Source organism: Dysidea avara, chromosome 2 (genome assembly GCF_963678975.1).
Source record: "Dysidea avara chromosome 2, odDysAvar1.4, whole genome shotgun sequence".
Classification (NCBI taxonomy): domain Eukaryota; kingdom Metazoa; phylum Porifera; class Demospongiae; order Dictyoceratida; family Dysideidae; genus Dysidea; species Dysidea avara.
In genome coordinates, this window is record NC_089273.1 from 31,888,054 (window position 1) to 31,906,663 (window position 18,610).

Genomic DNA, 18,610 nt, shown 5'->3' on the forward strand with positions numbered 1-18,610 from the left:
TCTGCTGTACAGTTGTTAATAAACCACTCATAAAACTGAGGAGGATTATTATAAATCATTTCCCTATCATTCCAGATTTTCTCCAATGAACATATAATTCCTTCAAAATCTTCGTCAGAGTCAGCATCAACCAGGCCATCTTCAGCACTACAAGGATCCCCAAATATTTCTCTTAAAAACTCAACTTGCATGTGCTTGGGAATAATGAATTCCCTCAGTTTTGACTCAAGGTTACCGTCGAAGTGAAGGAAGCAGTAACAATGTATAGCATTAAAAAAGACCGTTGAGAATGTTGTAGATAGTGCTTTTTTACCATCAGTGCCAAATGCCACCAGCCCACGTAATGAAGGCTTGAGACCAACTAAAGAGGATGCAAAAGAGGAATATGTTTCAAACTTCTTTTGCTTATGCACAAAAATTGGACACATTATAACTGGATGGTTTCCACAAGAATTTTCCAACAACAGATGACAGTAAGTGGTGACAGTTACGTAGAAGTCACCGAGATTAAAAGTAGGGTCAACACTAAGCACTGTGCATTGTTGATTGGTACAAAAGCTTTCCAGGTCATTCAATGACCAGTTAAAGCTCAGAACTGTCATTGGTTCTGGAGCACCCGACACAATTCTAACAAAAGCATCTTCTGTTTTCCCTCCCTCACTTTCCTTGCACATCAATATAACCGAAAACAGTGGATCCTTCTGCTTGCCTTGAATTGCACACTCTGTTACATTTCTATGTCTCCTCATATCAGCTGCTTGTTGTCTGTTGCGTGGTATTGCACCAGCACTAGAAGCAGTTAACAGGCTATCATCTGAAGTGTATTTTCTAACTGCAAACTTGGCAGTTAAATTTTGTGTTACATCTTTTAATTTCTTTAAAGTACTTGGCATAGTACGAACATAACTTTCAGATTGCTTAGAATTAGCATGAGGGCGAGGGGTCACTTTATGTTCTTTCTGTTCAAAACAATATTGGACAAGTGCAAGGTTCAATGTGTCCTCTTGATGATCTATAAAGACACCAATTTTGATATGATTACACAAGTCACAGAGAATAAGATATAGTTTCAAACATATTATTAATTTTATGTATTATAGTGAGTTTTCCATCTTACCCTGGCATATACAATGTAACAAATCATTATATGTATATTTGAAACCAACATATTATTCTGTTCAGCTTATACCCACTGTAGAAATGGGATGAATGCAAACACTTGAGACATTCATTAAGGACTTTGGATAGTAAAATTCAAAATCAGTATCAATCTTTCGCTTAAAATTCTATACAAGCTGCATGCAGCTACAAATGTGGTTGCAAGTTGGCGCACAAATCATTTTTATATTCCATTTGTATATGCTACCAAGAGTACTCTTAATGCTACAAGTGGAACAAAAAATTAGGAATTTTCAATATGAGTAGGGATCAAAGTAATAAAAAGTACTGAAACAAGAGAGATTATCTACCACCTGAAGTCATGCTAGTACACACATAATCGCTACTTCAGTTGCCAAGATTTAAGATATAATGGCACTGAAGTAGGGATTACGTGTGTACTAGCATGACTTCAGGTAGTAGATAATCTCTCGTTTCAGTACTTTTTATTACTTTGATCCCTACTCATATTGAAAATTCCTAATTTTTTGTTCCACTTGTTTGTGTACTTTTTACAAACATTGCATGAATCTTATCTTTTATGTGCATGCAGTTTCTATTACACAGGACACTAAAGTTACTATTTCTTCAATGTCCATGGTTTGCTAGCTATGTTATAGACAACATTACCTGTGTTTAGATTCTTTGCACAGTTTCTCAATATTAGAAAAGTAGTACTTGCTGGTTGAGGATCTAGTAGCAGCACGGGATTTGGCAACATCCTTGCGGTAATGTTCTTTAGTGCTCTCTGCAGAATCCACACGAGACTTTTCCAAGTCTTGATGGTAGTGTTCCCTTTTCTTTTTTGCAACTTCAGTGCGAGACTTTTCCAAGTCTTGATGGTAGTATTCCCTTTGCCTTTCCGCTGACTCAATGCGAGACTTTGCCAAATCTTTGTTAAATGATGTTTTGGTGGCTTCAGCTGATTTCTCACGCGACGCTGTTACATTTTTGTAGTACTCATTAGCATGACGCTGTGATCGGCATTCACTGCTGTACTCCTTTCTCTCTGAGAGTATAGACTCTGTATGAGCTTCATAGTACGCCCTGTTATTCTCCTTCTTTCTACTCTTCCGTGCCGCTTCCTTCGAAGGCATTGCCACACCCAATATTGCCTCAGAGAAAACACACAAAGCAATAATAACCACAATACCCTTAGCTAACGCTATTTTGCTACGAATTATTTCTAATATCGCTCAAATACTTGAGGTAGATACGTTGTTTACAGCAAAGAAATGCGTTTACAAACGCAAGCAATATTAATTTTGCCGGTTAACTTTGCCAGAAACAAAAGATATAAGTCGCTAAATATATTCACTTACACGTACAAAGCTTCCCGATTGTGAACAGCTCGCTCTTCCTGCTCAAAATCAACTTCGAACTTTCAACCACGCGTATTCGAATATTTTACCGCGAAGATTATGATTACTCTATTTAGCGAGCACTCTTATTGAAACAAACTGCGCCGTACATTGAAGTCATTTGTGGAGTTATTAACACTACCTGTAGTGAATCCAGGACGATGGCGACATTAAAGAACGATGAAAGGTAAGACCCTAGCGCAAGGATTGTATTTCTATCGGTGTAGGAAAGGTTTAATCTATAGGCAAAGCGAGCCGTTTTCATGCAAGAAGTAGGACTGTAGCTGTTGCCATCTTCCCGCTAGGCCTGGCTGAAGGCATCAGTTAGGGAGTCAGTCACTAGAAAATTCGATCAGATAGAATTTTTTTTAAAATTCGTGGAAACTCATAGGATGCATTTCGCGTCGTTTTGAAGGCGAAATCGTGCTTCACTTTTGTAATACAATACTGTTGAATCGCCGAGATGGTTTTGCAAGTCTGCTTTTGGTGCGTAATTTTTTGGCGGGAAATCGTGAACCTTGACGATCCCTACCATTAAGTACTACCGTACTTAATGATATACCTGTAAACCAGCATTCATTTTGGTACCACCCCCTCTTTGCATAAAGTAAGGATCTTGTGAAATACAGATATCATATTAGTTCAAAGAAATTAATTCAGTCAGACAATGGCTTAAATACAATTGTCCTTCAATTTGAATAAAAAGCATTGCATTGCCAAGGTGATTTGTGTGAACATCTTTGGCATGCATTACTTGCCTATAGAGCAGAATGTCTTTGCTAGAACTGATAACGTGATCTATATTTCACCAGACACTTTTTTGCAAAAGGATGGGTGGTGCCAAATTAATTCCATTATTCAATTACTTGTTAACAGTGTTGGGAGTAACGCGTTACGTAATATTATTGCTTTTGTGGTAACTAAGTAATATAACGAAATACGCTATAAAAACATGTAATATAACTCAAGTTACTTTACTTACAAATGTAACGCATTACCTAAGTAATATAGTTACTGTAACGAGTTATTATGTAATATTATTACTACAAGTAACGAAGTTACTAATCTTGTTAGTAATCCACTGAGTAATGCCTAGCCACAACAAAGTAATGAAGCCTACTGAATGAAGCTTATTCACCAGCTTCTTACTTATAACCAAGATTTGCACATTGTCCAACACTGCAATCATGTCACGTGATAAAGTGGTAGTTTCACACGAGACAACTTAAGGCTGTGGACACAAAGTAATATAATATGTAATATTATTATAGTTACTTTATTTTATGGGTAATATGTAACTGTAACTAAATAGTTCAGTTGCAAGTAATATGTAACTAGTTACTTTTAAAGTAACTTGCCCAACACTGCTTGTTAAGATCATGTGATCCTTTATGTCAGCTCACACAATGCATTCGTCAACTGATGGACAATAGCTTGGAATTTAAAAAAATGCATCCATAAACATTTGAGTACCCATGTGTAATTTTCATAGCATTTGTCTAGGTATTGGACATCATCTTTCATATATATCTCTTCAACATTTTTTCCCATATACAATATATCAATATCATACAATACAGTAGTATTGTATATAAATTAGGGTTGGACTTTTCTGGCCAAAATTTTCACCCTAAAACCAGCCTTACAATACCTTCATGGCACCTTGGCAGTATCGCTTAGGTATAACCAAGCCCAAAAGTGCCTTCAGTATGACCTGAAATATTTCCAAAAAGTTACTACAAAATTTTAAAAAATTATTTAGCAGAATTTTATATACTGACTGACTTACTGACTAATTCCCTCAGACAAGCGCAACTTGATAATGGCTAAGGCTATAGGGTTGATGTTTTCTCTGTTCAACATTGCTTCATCCTGAGACATGCCTTTGGCATACCGCAGTATGTACAAATGCATGCATCATGGACTTATCTTGTCCTCCTTTTTGTCCCATTTCTTTTTGTTGACAGCCCATGGTGTCAATTTGCAGTTGCGTGGCTTCCCTACGTTTGTAAACAGGAATTGTCAGAACCTTCCATGGTGACTGTAGAGACACTTCTTCCACTGTTCATTTGTAATGCTGTGAAACAGCCTGAGCATAGCTTGAAGTGAATCATAATGGTCACTTCACTTTCAAGTCAGCTGGGACGTGCATTCAGACAAAAACATTAAGGTGGCGGTTACCTGGAAGTCGTGGTTTTTGAAGCCGTTGCAAACGAAGCCATACTTCCTGCCACAAAAATTTATTTATTGCGTGATGTGATTAGTGTTTACGTTATAATTAAAATGGCAGCTGCACGTACTAAGGCCCATTGCCTTGCAACAAGAAGAAATTTGTTGCTATTGTGCGAGTATTATTAAAGAAGACATTCACTAAAGTAAGTAGAGTAGTTTAGATGCTTTGTTTACGGGGATTCGGGTGGTTCGCGTGAAACTTAGGCGACATACGTCATTTCTGGTTTTGTATGGTATGTTAAAGTGTTAGTACAACTTTCTGCGTCAGTTTTTTCTTGTATACTAGTGAGGGAGACCTCTGTATTAATGTAAAATAAGCGATTGCTTATTGTAGTAGGGCCGCATGTTGAGAAAAAAAGATTTTGTACTGCCTGTCGATGGTACAGCAGGTTTTAGGTCCCTTCGGGGTGGCCAAAAGGGTTTCAAAATCCCGTAGCTGTGTTTCAACCTGGCATAGGCTAAAGTTGTGTTGATTGCAACCTGCTTATGCTGCTAAAGAATAGATTACACGTTTTACTTCGCCATAATGTGCAACAAGCTTTGCATAAACTGACGCTGAAAATATTTTTGCATGCTCTTACAATCGGCTCTATAGCATTATAGTTCAGCATCTAATGGCTGTACAAATCATCATGTAGGTAGAGGAAGAGCTGGTCTACAATGTAGCGGTGTTTGCTTTCGCGTAGCTCTACAAATGCATTCACAACTGAATTTTAAAAATATCCTTCAACCGGAAATTGTGAGGTAACCGCCACCTTAACTTTGGTGCTTCCTTTCTGTTGATGTGGTAGTCACCTCTCATAATAAAGTTACACAAGTATAAGGAAAGATTAGGAATTTTAAGTTTAACTATAATAGGGATTGTAGAAAAAGTAAGGAAACAAGGGAGGTTGCCTACACCTGCAGATATACCAGTAGACGTTTAATTGTTAATTCAGTCATGGGTATAGACTATTTTATAGGGATTAAATGTCCACTAGTATATCTGCAGCCTCCCTTGTTTCCCTACTTTTTATCTATCTTAAAATTCCTAAATTTACCTTAAAATAAAGCCACAAAAACCAGAATACTATATTTGTATGTAGCCACAGGAATATTGTACCTGCTATCAATGACACAGTCTTTTTCAAATCTGCAGACATTTTAGGAGTGAAATACTTTTTAGTTATATAATAAATATTAGCCTAAAATATGCTGGCTTTGATTTTCCATGCGTGGTAACAAAGCCCGAGAAATCCACATCAATCCAAGATCTGTATACACCATTACATCGCCATGAGCCCATGTCATCACAATATAGGTCTTTGATTCACCCAAGTTTTGAAATATTGACAACAAAAGCAGCACTGTGCTCAACATTAGCAGGCTGCATTTGACAAATCTTTCCATTATTTAGTTCAGGCCAGGGTCTATCAAAATGTTTACTACTTCTTGTGTATCAAATCTTGTACTGCTCCGTGAATATACTGGCAATTTATGATTTCCATTATAATAATCATCTTTAGGAGATTGCTTCACAGTAGATACAACCTTCCTAAATGAATCATTCGCAGTTTAAAAGACCAATAACATTAGAACTAGGCCTGAGCCTATTATGCTTTTGAAATTGCCTATTATGCTTTTGAGCATTGCTCTAAAATTTCCCCTATTATGCTCCAATTATGCCCAGTTGTGTACCATTATGCTCCAAATATGGTCATATAAAATTGTGTCTTGACTGCTCTATTAGAGTACCTAATGCATCTGTGAACGTTCTATTAGGATATTTCATTATGCGGTGACTGTTCTATTAGAGTATATCGATCTTCAACTAATCTTTTCTTCACAACGTAGCTGTAAATCTGATTTTTATCCTGTTTGCACACTATCCCATTCTGCAACATGCAAAATAGGCAGAGTTTCAGCTTCTCACATAACCAATACACAAAATTTTTGCCTAATATGCTGGCATTATGCTGATGCTTTTGGCTTCGTATTACGCCCCAAATTATGCTGGCATAATCGGCGCAGGCCTAATTAGAACAACAAAATATTCCATACACATAACTTTTATGTGACCACTGAGCAAAGCACGTATTTTCTTAATTTTTTATGATTTCTTTGTTGTCTAAAGAGAAAGAACAATGGCTTGTTAAAGTTTCAGCCTTTCAATTGCTGTGCAAAAACAACTTGCAGGTGCTTATTTATTCAATCATGACTCCTGAGTGCAACAGTTTATGAAGATACAACTTGTCTCATTCTGTTCACCACGAATGGGGAATTCATACAATCTAAGTTGTTGAAAAATGTAACTACATTGTCAGCCTTTTTGCTCACTGCGACAAACAAGGGTGTAGCTATGTAGGCTAAATACTGTACAAACAAACATGTGCAACTCACAATTGTCTTACGGTAAAGAAAAATAATTTTTATATTATACTCTCTATGATGAGGCAAATTTAGTGGTATATAACTTTATGTACCACTCTGCATGGGCAGTTTAATAGTACAGCCAGTGCCATAATTTGTATATGGCACTGTTGCAGACTGCAGTGAGTGCATTATAAGGTTTTGTAGACTGCAACGAGTGCATTATGAGTTATATTGCACCTACCGCAGTACACAGATATTGCACTGGCTGCGGTTTAGTACACCATTGCACAAGTGCCGGCAGCCGAGAACGCTACAACACCTCACCTAATAGGTGGAAAGACACCTCACAGATCACTCGAATTCTTTTATAGCCTGACAAGTAAAAGTTGATTGTAGGCCATAACATCACCAATACGTATGATGTTTACCAAGCAGCCAATGGCAATCAAAAAAACCAATGTGGTGGCAACAACTCTAGTCTAGTTATATATATAAATGTCTTATACACCTTACTAGTCTGGTGCCATCTGAGTCCAGATTAAACCGCAGCACTTTGACAATGGCTCAATAAAACTATTATATTCTAAATAATACTCACCATTATGTTTGATTGTGGCAACCAGTTTTTGTCATGCCACCACATTCAAGTTTAGCCAGTGTACACTGTGAAAAATGAGGGATATAAGATGGTATTTCCAGTGGCTTATTGAATGCAAAAAAGCTTGATATAACCTGTAGTATACTAACAATCACATGTAAGGCTTTAGTTAATGTGTTAAACATACTGAAACCACATATGTGATGGTATAGTGTGGGAGTTATATTAGATATAAGCTAATGTGGTAAATAAACTGAAACCATATATGCAATAGTATAGTATGGATTATACTAAAGTATACAATGAGTATAATAAAGGATTTATATTAAGCCTTATTTGTATTCAATAAGCCACTGGAAATACCATATTATATCCCACCTTTTTCACAGTGGTAGATAGTAAGAATTAGACTAGTATTGTTTAGTAGTTAGGTTTTGTTTATCCAAACCGTCTATTAGCTGCTTTTTTCGTTCGAGAAAATCACGGGCGATTGAGTGATCATGTATGTTGAGCACTACATAATGAGAGTCGAACAGATGCAGATTAGTGCTATAGACCATAGCATACTAGCTTTCAATATCTCAGATGGCTGAGATATTGTAGAGGCATATGGTAGAGAAACGTCACCACAGCGTTTGGCTCTGTCAACCACAATCAATATTAGAAACCTGGTCTTTATAAGAGGTGAACTGTCTTGTGAGACTCTCCCCACCCATTAGGTGAGTGATACATAACAGTTATACAATGTGCACTTGTGTTCTGCCTGTATAAATGCACTCGTACCCCTTGTATAACTATATTAAAAAATTGAGTTGTGTTTTACTCTTTGCTAAAAGCAATAACAAAACATGTGTAAAATTATTTTTGTAGTACATAAATATGCTCAATGCATTATGCTTCAAAAACAGAATTTCACTCAGTGGATCACATATGACAACCATATTGTAGCTATATAATAAACTATGTCATGGTCAAATTGGCAAATATTGTGAACCATAACTATTAACTAAAGCAAATCTACTGGAGACATATAACATTTTAGAATTACAGTATTATGTACACATATGTGACTAGAACTTTCATTCTACATTCCACCTGAGTAGGTTCAAGATATACCTAGATGCTAATCTCAGGTAGTAAGCCGTTGTATGAAATTTTCACCAAAAAGAATTTAATACACTGTAGAGCATTCACTGTACTATTAATGTTCAACCATTTAAGGATATTATAATATAACCACAAGTGTTGACACTGGTGGTAGAGGGATGGGCATTATGTAATAGATGTAGCACAAGCAAAGCCTGAATACCCTGCATTACAACTACCGTATAGAGGGAAACTTTGGCATGGGGAAACTTTGGCGATTTGCTACAAATTCGCCAAAGTTTAACCTGCCAATTACTCGTAGCGCCTGAGATTAGCATCTTCATAGCTACAGATTAAGCTTGGATTCGCCAAAGTTTCCCTCTATATGGTAATATGTAACACTTTCCATCTGTATCAAGCTGATAGCCTGCACAAGGCAATCAATCACCTAAGCCACCCACTGGATATATTATATATGTACGCCTAAAAAAATCATCAGAAGATTCAGAGCTGTTCCAAACCTCCCACTGAGAACTTTGGTCAATTATTGAGTCCGGCAATTCTAAAAAAAAGAACAATCTTAAATATTTATAGGTTAATAAAAAAAAACTTTAAACACATTGCCTCGATGTCAGAGTTTTCTCCAGCAAAATAAAGTGGAGTGGTAAAATTGTCATTTTACTACCAACATCAAAGTCAATTTGTTAATTATATACATTCTTTTCACCACATCATGTACAATAGCCTCTAATGATTATTCTAATAAATTAGTGCATACACTACCTTCGTGACGTATAAGGGAAAGCTATAACCAGCAATTGTAGCATCTTCAGCACAAGATGCATGCACACACCTACACACACACACACACACACACATGCAGTAAACAGCTTGAAAATGTTTGATGTCAATTACATGATATAATAATGGCTGACACCATGATAGTCTTGACTTGTGGTCAACAAATTAGCACATGTTAACAGAATAGTGTATGTGTGTTGTGTATGGGACCTCTTAATATTAGGCCAGTAATTTTGCTCCATTTAAAGTACATCTAAAGCAGCACTACTACTGACTTGGATGACCTACTGACCCAGATCACCAAGAGCTACAATTTGGTCACTCTGCAGGCATATCAAGCTATACCATAACTAAACTTTATAACTAACAATCAGTGTGTGCAGCATGGTTCAAAGTAAGCTCACAGACTACAACAGATTCGGTGTAAATGGGTGTGACTTTGTGCATACCTACAAACTTTACTAATATAAACTAACATACAGTAGCTGCATACTGATAGACAATTCTACGCATTCTCACTAAGTGGGCATGGCTCATAAAAGAAGCTAGTTGGCTACATGACTGAACTATTGACTTGTACAATAACTGTACATTTATAATAACCATGCATATAATTGTACAACACAACTGATTATTGGGCATGGCTAAAATGGGTTGTGCATACCGTCAACAAACTGGGTTAATACAAATGGGTTGTGTATCACCGTCAACAAACTGTTTGATACGATACTGTACCTCGATACTACAATGAAGTCAAGGCTAGTATTGACTGGCATATTAGCTAACAATATCCAATTTATCTGTAACTTAAAGAGCTGACACCGATTCTACATTCACTGTGACAACTATGTATTCAGTAAGCTACAGTTTTATATTGATGTGACAATTACAGCTTGTTTACACTACAGGTCGCTCTGGATGAGATCGCTTCAGTTCGATCCAGTTTGATTTTTTTAGCACCATTTATACTACGAAGGCCAAACCCGCTCCAATCACCAAAAAAACTTAAACCCACAACCATAATTTTTATTAAAGTAGAGATTGTTGATGGAGTTAAAGGATCTGTGTGCTCTGTTATCGTAAAGTTAGTAGGCACAATAAAGTTTTCAGTGTTGGCGACAACCTCTCAAATCTATGGAGTTAGTTAACTGTTCATTCGCACGCGTACCTGTTTGTTTTTGAGTCCTTTTGTTGTTTTTGAGGCTGGCCTTCCATATTGTCCCCTAAATACTTCGCTGTTGCTTCATTTCGTCTTTACAGTTCCCATTTTAGCTGTAGTTCTCCGTATCTTTATCCCGCTTATTAGAGCCAAATCGAACTGCATGTTTGCAACTATTTATACTGGGTGAGTAGTGCAAACTAGTTATATCATCTTGAATTGAACAAATCATCCTGTAGAACAAATCATCTTGTAGAGAACTCAGCTACAAACAAATATGCCCTGTAAAAAGATCAGCTAGAAGAAGTTACCTTGTAGCGAGTTCAGCTACAAAAAAACCACTATGTAGAGAGTTCAGCTGCAAACAAATCACCCAGTAGAAAGTTCAGCTATGAACAGATCACCCTGTTGAGAGTTCAGTTAGAAACAAGTCATCCTGTAGAGAGATCAGCTAGAAGTATCACCATGTAGAGAGTTCAGCTACAAACAAATCACCCTGTAGAGAGATCAGCTAGAAGAAGTCACCTTGTAGAGAGTTCAGCTATAAAGAAACCACCATGTAGAGAGTTCAGCTGCAAACAAATCATTTGTAGAGAGTTCAGCTAGAAACAAATCACCCTGTAGAGAGATCAGCTAGAAACAAGTCACCCTGTAGAGAGTTCAGCTAGAAGAAGTCACATTGTAGAGAGTTCAGCTACAAAGAAGCTACCATGTAGAGAGTTCAGCTGCAAACAAATCACCCTGTTGAGAACTCTGCTACAAACAAATATGTCCTGTAAAAAGATCAGCTAGGATAAGTTACCTTGTAGAGAGGTCAGCTACAAATAAACCACCATGTAGAGAGTTCAGCTGCAAACAAATCACCCAGTAGAAAGTTCAGCTATGAACAGATCACCCTGTAGAGAGTTCAGTTAGAAACAAGTCATCCTGTAGAGAGATCAGCTACAAACAAATCACCCTGTAGAGAGATCAGCTAGAAGAAGTCACCTTGTAGAGAGTTCAGCTATAAAGAAACTACCATGTAGAGAGTTCAGCTGCAAACAAATCCCCTGTAGAGAGTTCAGCTAGAAACAAGTCACCCTGTAGAGAGATCAGCTACAAACAAATCACCCTGTAGAGAGATCAGCTAGAAGAAGTCACCTTGTAGAGAGTTCAGCTATAAAGAAACTACCATGTAGAGAGTTCAGCTGCAAACAAATCCCCTGTAGAGAGTTCAGCTAGAAACAAGTCACCCTGTAGAGAGATCAGCTACAAACAAATCACCCTGTAGAGAGATCAGCTAGAAGAAGTCACCTTGTAGAGAGTTCAGCTATAAAGAAACCACCATGTAGAGAGTTCAGCTACAAAGAAACTACCATGTAGAGAGTTCAGCTGCAAACAAATCACCCTGTAGAGAACTCAGCTACAAACAAATCGCCCTGTAGAAAGATCAGCTAGAAGAAGTTACCTTGTATGGAGTTCAGCTACGAACATATCACCCTGTAGAGAGTTCAGCTACAAACAAATCACCCTGTAGAGAGTTCAGTTACAAAGAAACTACCATGTAGAGAGTTCAGCTGCAAACAAATCACCCTGTAGAGAGATCAGTTAGAAGAAATCACCTTGTAGAGAGTTCAGCTACAAAGAAACCATTATGTAGAGAGTTCAGCTGCAAAAAAATCAATCAATCTGTAGAGAGTTCAGCTAGAAGAAGTCACCTTGTAGAGAGTTCAGCTGCAAAGAAATCACCCTGTAGAGAATTCAGGTACAAACAAATCACCCTGTAGAAAGATCAGCTATAATAGAAGAAGTTACCTTGTAGAGAGTTCAGCTACAAAGAAACCTACAAGGAAGAGAGTTCAGCTGCAAACAAATCACCTGTAGAGAGTTCAGCTAGAAACAAGTCACCCTGTAGAGAGATCAGCTGGAAACAAGTCACCCTGTAGAGAGTTCAGCTAGAAGAAGTCACATTGTAGAGAGTTCAGCTACAAAGAAACTACCCTGTAGAGAACTCAGCTACAAACAAATCGCCCTGTAGAAAGATCAGCTAGAAGAAGTTACCTTGTAGGGAGTTCAGCTACAAACAAATCACCCTGTAGAGAGTTCAGCTACAAAGAAATCATCATGTAGAGAGTTCAGCTGTAAAGCAAATCATCCTGTAGAGAGTTCAGCTATGAAAAGATCACCCTGTAGAGAGTTCAGCTAGAGTCAAGTCACCCTGTAGAGAGAATCCTGTAAAGAGTTCATCTACGTACAAGCAAATCACCCTGTAGAGAGTTCAACTACATTTCAAGTCACCCAGTAGAGAGATCAGCTGCAAATTATCCTGTGGGGATTAATTGACATGTAATAAATATATGCGTTATATATATATATATATATATATATATATATATAATTTGTACATTTACTGATAAAATCAGAATGAGTTAAAGTATTTATAAAATCTGCTTCATCTTTTCCCTGTGGTAAAGAAAAAAATATAGGTTTAAAAGCCTTGGGATTAGAGGTGTGCGATTATCTAGATATATTCGATTATCGAGATATCATAAGACTTATCGAGATAAGGATGATAGGTTTATTAATCTAGATAATAGTAAACTTCCGTAAATTATTTGTATACTTGATGGTATAGGCACCTCCTGGGGGCCCCAACTCTCCTACCACTTGGGAACAGTGTTAAGAGAACATTATTCACTTTTTTATAGTCTTCAAATTTCAATTTGCTTACGTTACTGGTTACAATATTGGCAGTTTACTAAAATAAATAAATGCTTCAGTTATCGAGATATGTTAGATAATCGAGATAAGTTCAAAGGAAATATCGAGATATGTCTAATTTAGTCATCGCACACCTCTACTTGGGATATACAAATACAAAAAGAAGTGAAATGTAATCAAAAACAGCCAAGCTGTAAAAAAAGGGTTGTGCCCTTGAAAAGGCTATGGTGAAAAAAGATGTGAAATCCAAGGTGGCGGCCAAGAAATGGTTGTGATGGTAGGTTAATGGTGAAAATTTTAATAACGAAAATTCAGGTGAATTTTGTGCCAATACCAAGCGGCACCAAATTCACCTGAATTGTCGTTATTAAAATTTTACCATTAACCTACCATCACAGCCATTTCTTGGCCGCCACCTTGGATTTCACATCTTTTTTCACCACAGCCTTTTCAAGGGCCACACCCTTTTTATTACAGCTTGGCTGTTTTTGATTAGATAGCTAGGTACATGAAGCAATGTAAAGATAATATTTAGCAGGTCAAGCAGTACTTTTCAACTACAAACAAAAGCTGAGCAGGCAGATTACTTCTACTTCTTAATACTACTTCCTTCTATTTCTACTAATTCCTTCCTTCTTCTTCTACTTGCTAATCTACTTCCTATTTCATACAAATTTAATTTGTAGTCCAGGTCAAGCAGTACTTTTCGACTACAAATAAATCACACTGGAGAGAGATCAGCAGAAACAAATCACTCTGTAGTGAGTTCAGCTACAAATTAAACAAATCACCTTGTAAAGAGATCAGCTAGAAACAAGTAACCCTCTAGAGAGAATCCTGTGTAGAGTTCAGCTACAAGCAAATCACCCTGTAGAGATTTCAGCTACATTTCAAGTCCCTTAGTAGTGAGATCAGCTGTGAACAAGTTATCCAGTAGGGAATAATAGACATGTAGTAAATATATGTATATGATTTGTATAATTACTGATAAAATTAAAAAAACAAAGAACAGTTGAAGTATTAAAAATCTGCTTTGTCTTTTTATTCTTCCTGTGGTAAAGAAAAAGGATAGGTTAAAAAAGCCCCAAAGCCGGCCTATGGCTGGCTTTGGGGTATACAAATACAAAAAGAAGTGATATCTAATCAAAAATAACCAAGCCGTAAAAAAGGTGTAGCCCCTAAAAAGGCCATGGTTAAAAAAGATGTGAAATCCAAGGTGGTGGCCAAGAAATGGCTGTGATGGTAGGTTAATGGTAAAAATTTTAATAACGACAATTCAGGTGAATTTGGTGCCGAAACACAAATTCACATGAATTGTTATTAAAATTTTTACCATAACAGCCATTTCTTGGCCGTCACCTTGGATTTTACATTTTTTTCACCATGGCCTTTTTAGGGGCCACACCTTTTTTTACGGCTTGGCTGTTTTTGATTAGATATGCTTTACTGCACGCTCTGTACCTATGTACAGCAAGGAGTATATTTATGTATAACTTGGTATGAGTATTTCTTATTATACAGGGAAATCTTGTGGATAGTAATGAATCAGAATTATCAGATAATGTGTTGAAAGTTGAGCCCGTGCATCAGGCATGCATGCTACCTCACTACCTGCTTAATCATAAAGAGGAGAAATTAGCACAACAACATGCATGTGTGTCTATCATAGAGGCAAGCAAAATTTAAACATTGGCTTGTCCAGGTTTAATATCAAAGATTTAAACAAGTTGGCTACCATCTTCCCGGGTTGATTAACCTTAACTTGGTTTTCAATTGCCCTAGTTTGGCTGCTTTGGCATTGATATACCAGCTGGATATTTAGAAGTATGTAAAGTGAGGCATCATTACTATCCATCATTGTCAGTTATGCAAACTTAATTGTAGTGGCCTTCTACATTAATATTTTAATTTGATTGAATCATGAGGTATCATAATGTACATAATAGCTACTGTTGTTTCCATCCTTCAGGACTAGATATGCCAGCGTAATAAACAGTTAATAGGCTGGAGTGCTATGTCAGCATAATTCTAGTATAGTAGGTGATTATATTATTTCAAACTATGGCCATGAAAATTATAAATTGTACACAGCTCCTTAGATTGATACCTCTATTATAATGACCACTTTTGTAGTGAAATACTCTAATAGAGCATTCACTGATTGGAAGTAGCTCCTGCCACTGTAATATTGAAGTGTGCCTGGCAGCAATCCTGTACACCAAAATTAATGTCACAATAGCTAACTTAACTAGTATGAAGTATCGATCTATTTTCAGGAATTAATTAATGAAATATTCACCTAATTAATATGTTAGCATCATGCTGCCATAGCACTCTAGCATATTATGCTTTTTGGCATTTTGAACAGCATTGCAGGCCTACAAATAGGCCTGAGTCAAATGTGCTCAAAATTTTGCCCAAAAATTTAATGCTTTTGGGAATTTTCCAAAATTTCATGCTCTTCAGTGTTCCCATTATAGTTACATTATGCTTCTAGGTTAACAATATTTCTTACAATACTTTTAGAACATTAATTTTAGCCCACTTTCTAAATATTGCACCCTTGCTGCAAAAAAAAGTTAGCAGTTTCTTGGCTTGCAACACGGAGAATGTACCTTCATAATTTTCACTCATTTGCAACAGAGAACTGTAGCATAGAATGAAACTAAGTGATAATAGTAACTGAAACGTCATTTCCATCACTCCCAACAAGTATAGGGTAGTAAAGGTTTAGTGTACTATACACACTAAGATATAAGTTTCATCCTGTTTACATAATTACTTGCATTAGGCCATGACCTTCAAAATTTGGGCTATAGTGGAGTTGTTCTCATGTGGTTGAATACAATGGACACCATGTGTTTTGTTGTCTGTAAACTCTGTATATGCCTGCATAGCTACCACACAACATAATTTTAACTGCACTAGCTATTGGTTTCCATGCATATAAAAGAACATTGAACAACTGGATGTGAAAACCAGAACTGAAATTAAAAGCAGAAAGTGTGATAAATTTTAAAACAACAGTATTATATAATTACGATATTAAATATTTTGTAGTTTGATTTTCTGTTTGTATTTAATGCATACGGAATGCTTATAAGACAGATTTAAACATTATCATAATTAAAGAGTTTGACTGCTCTATTAGAGCATATCAGTACATAAATACATAAATTGTAACATATCACTTGTCAGTTATTTACAAGCCTGTTGTGTCATCCTACATTTCCAGGGTGGTTTTGTTGGCACAAGTTGAGTCATCCATAATAATATTGTCTTTTCTTTTTACTTTGACAAGATGATATAATATACTGGAACTTATAAGTGTTTGGCTAATGGGCTGAGACAATACCATTTATACTCCATATCATAATTATGCCACCCCTGTTGGGTTGCAATCCAAATCTCTACCTCAAAAGATATGATGTTCCTATTTTATAATCATATAAAAGACTGTCACTACCATGCCTGTCAAGATGCCATCAATGCCTATCTGGAGAAGAATTTGAACTCAGAAGTAGTGCCTGAGGAAAGAGATTCTATAATATATAAAACACTTTCCAAAGTCTACCTGTAAAGTATTGTAACATTGCCACAAGAGGTGTTGTTGTAGACCATGCTCGTGAGCATGGAGCTATCACAGTATATTCCTTGCAGCAAAGTGATGCCTCGTAAACTTCCTTCCCCTTTTAGCATTCTACAAAGACCACCCGCTTTGTTGAAATAAATTAATTATCATGTCGCCGCTGGAAAACCCCTTGGATAACCCCTTCCTAACCACAAAAACACGCATGCTGCCGCTTAGTTGAAGGTATTCTACAAATATAATTTTTATTTCAACACTTTTCAGTATATTTTTTTATCACCAGTTCTCCAATACTTAAAGTCATTGTAGAGACTAGCTACTTTCCCCAAGCCCACTAAAATAAAAGCAAATTTGGTTAACATGACAAGGTAAGCAATAAATTTATTTCCACTGACCTTAACATTATACATACAGCTCCATACATTCTTTTCTTCATTCTTGTGACCTAAGAACATGTCACCTAAGGAAGCTGTCAAAAGCAGAAATGCATTGTGAATTCTTAGTTACCTGACTATTGAGAATACTATTGTCAGAGTCTCCTGGAATTCTGAACAATGTCGCAGAGTTCCGTCTACCATCTTCTCTCTCACCAATCACCTCTTAACACATATCATAACTTACTACAGTATTAAAATTAAACGTTTTATTAATAACATTTTTTTCTCTCCACCACACAAGTAGCATTAATGAAGACATGGATAGTAGTCTCCTGGATGTGTCTACGGATATCATCGGTGAGACCCCCGAAAAGAAGCCTATGTCCCCGAGGTTGTTTGCCAAGGATGTTGTTGAACGCCTTGCAATCGTAACACCATCAGGTAGAGTCGATGCCACCGAATCCTTAAGTTCCAATACTGAAGCTATAGAAGCAGAAGTGCATTGTGACTGCTATAAAGTTCTTAGTTACCTGACTATTGACAATACCATTGTCAGAGTCTACCGGAATTCTAAGTGTCTTTACAGATTTACAGTTTCTCTTTAGTCTTCAATTTATTCTCTGCACCAACATAATATAATATAAACAAGTTTATTTGCATATAAACTAACTTGATATTTTATTTCCATAAGTAGAAACTACGAGGACTTGTATGCCTCCAGTCTTCTGGATGAGTTTACCGACGTGATCACAGAGACACCATATAAACTGAAATCTCGACAGTCATTCTCCAGGGATACTGAATATACCTTGGGTCTGTAACCACTTAATCAGGTAGAGTCGATGCCGCTGAACCAAATATTTCCCCTCATAAGTAGCACAAAGCTATCCACGGTAGATAGTTAAGGCATAGACATAACTTTTCTAGTCACATACTTGGTTATACCATTTAAAATCTTTTGTTTGCATAATCATCATTTTTACCTGGTAAGACCTTCAAACTTGAGTTAATGTGCAGCTGTGCTCATGTGATATGCGTGTCATATTTTGCATATGAAATACTACATACATAATTATGAGTTAGTCATGTTCTTTAATAGTGCAAGGTAAATAATTATTCGTGAGTTAAAGCAGGAATCTTTTTTCTCTAAAAACCATACCTGCACAATGTTATGCCCTATAGATCAGAAACACTTTA

General features: G+C 36.6%; 1 long non-coding RNA gene across 1 annotated transcript; it reads right to left on the reverse strand.

The window, feature by feature from the left end:
- Positions 1-17,266: 17,266 nt before the first annotated feature.
- LOC136244386 (uncharacterized) lies at positions 17,267-18,036 on the reverse strand. Its single transcript, XR_010695196.1, has 5 exons — positions 17,961-18,036; positions 17,691-17,896; positions 17,544-17,635; positions 17,432-17,496; positions 17,267-17,370 (listed from the first exon to the last, which is right to left on the reverse strand). It is a non-coding gene; the product is annotated as an uncharacterized lncRNA (long non-coding RNA).
- Between the last annotated feature and the right edge of the window lie 574 nt (positions 18,037-18,610).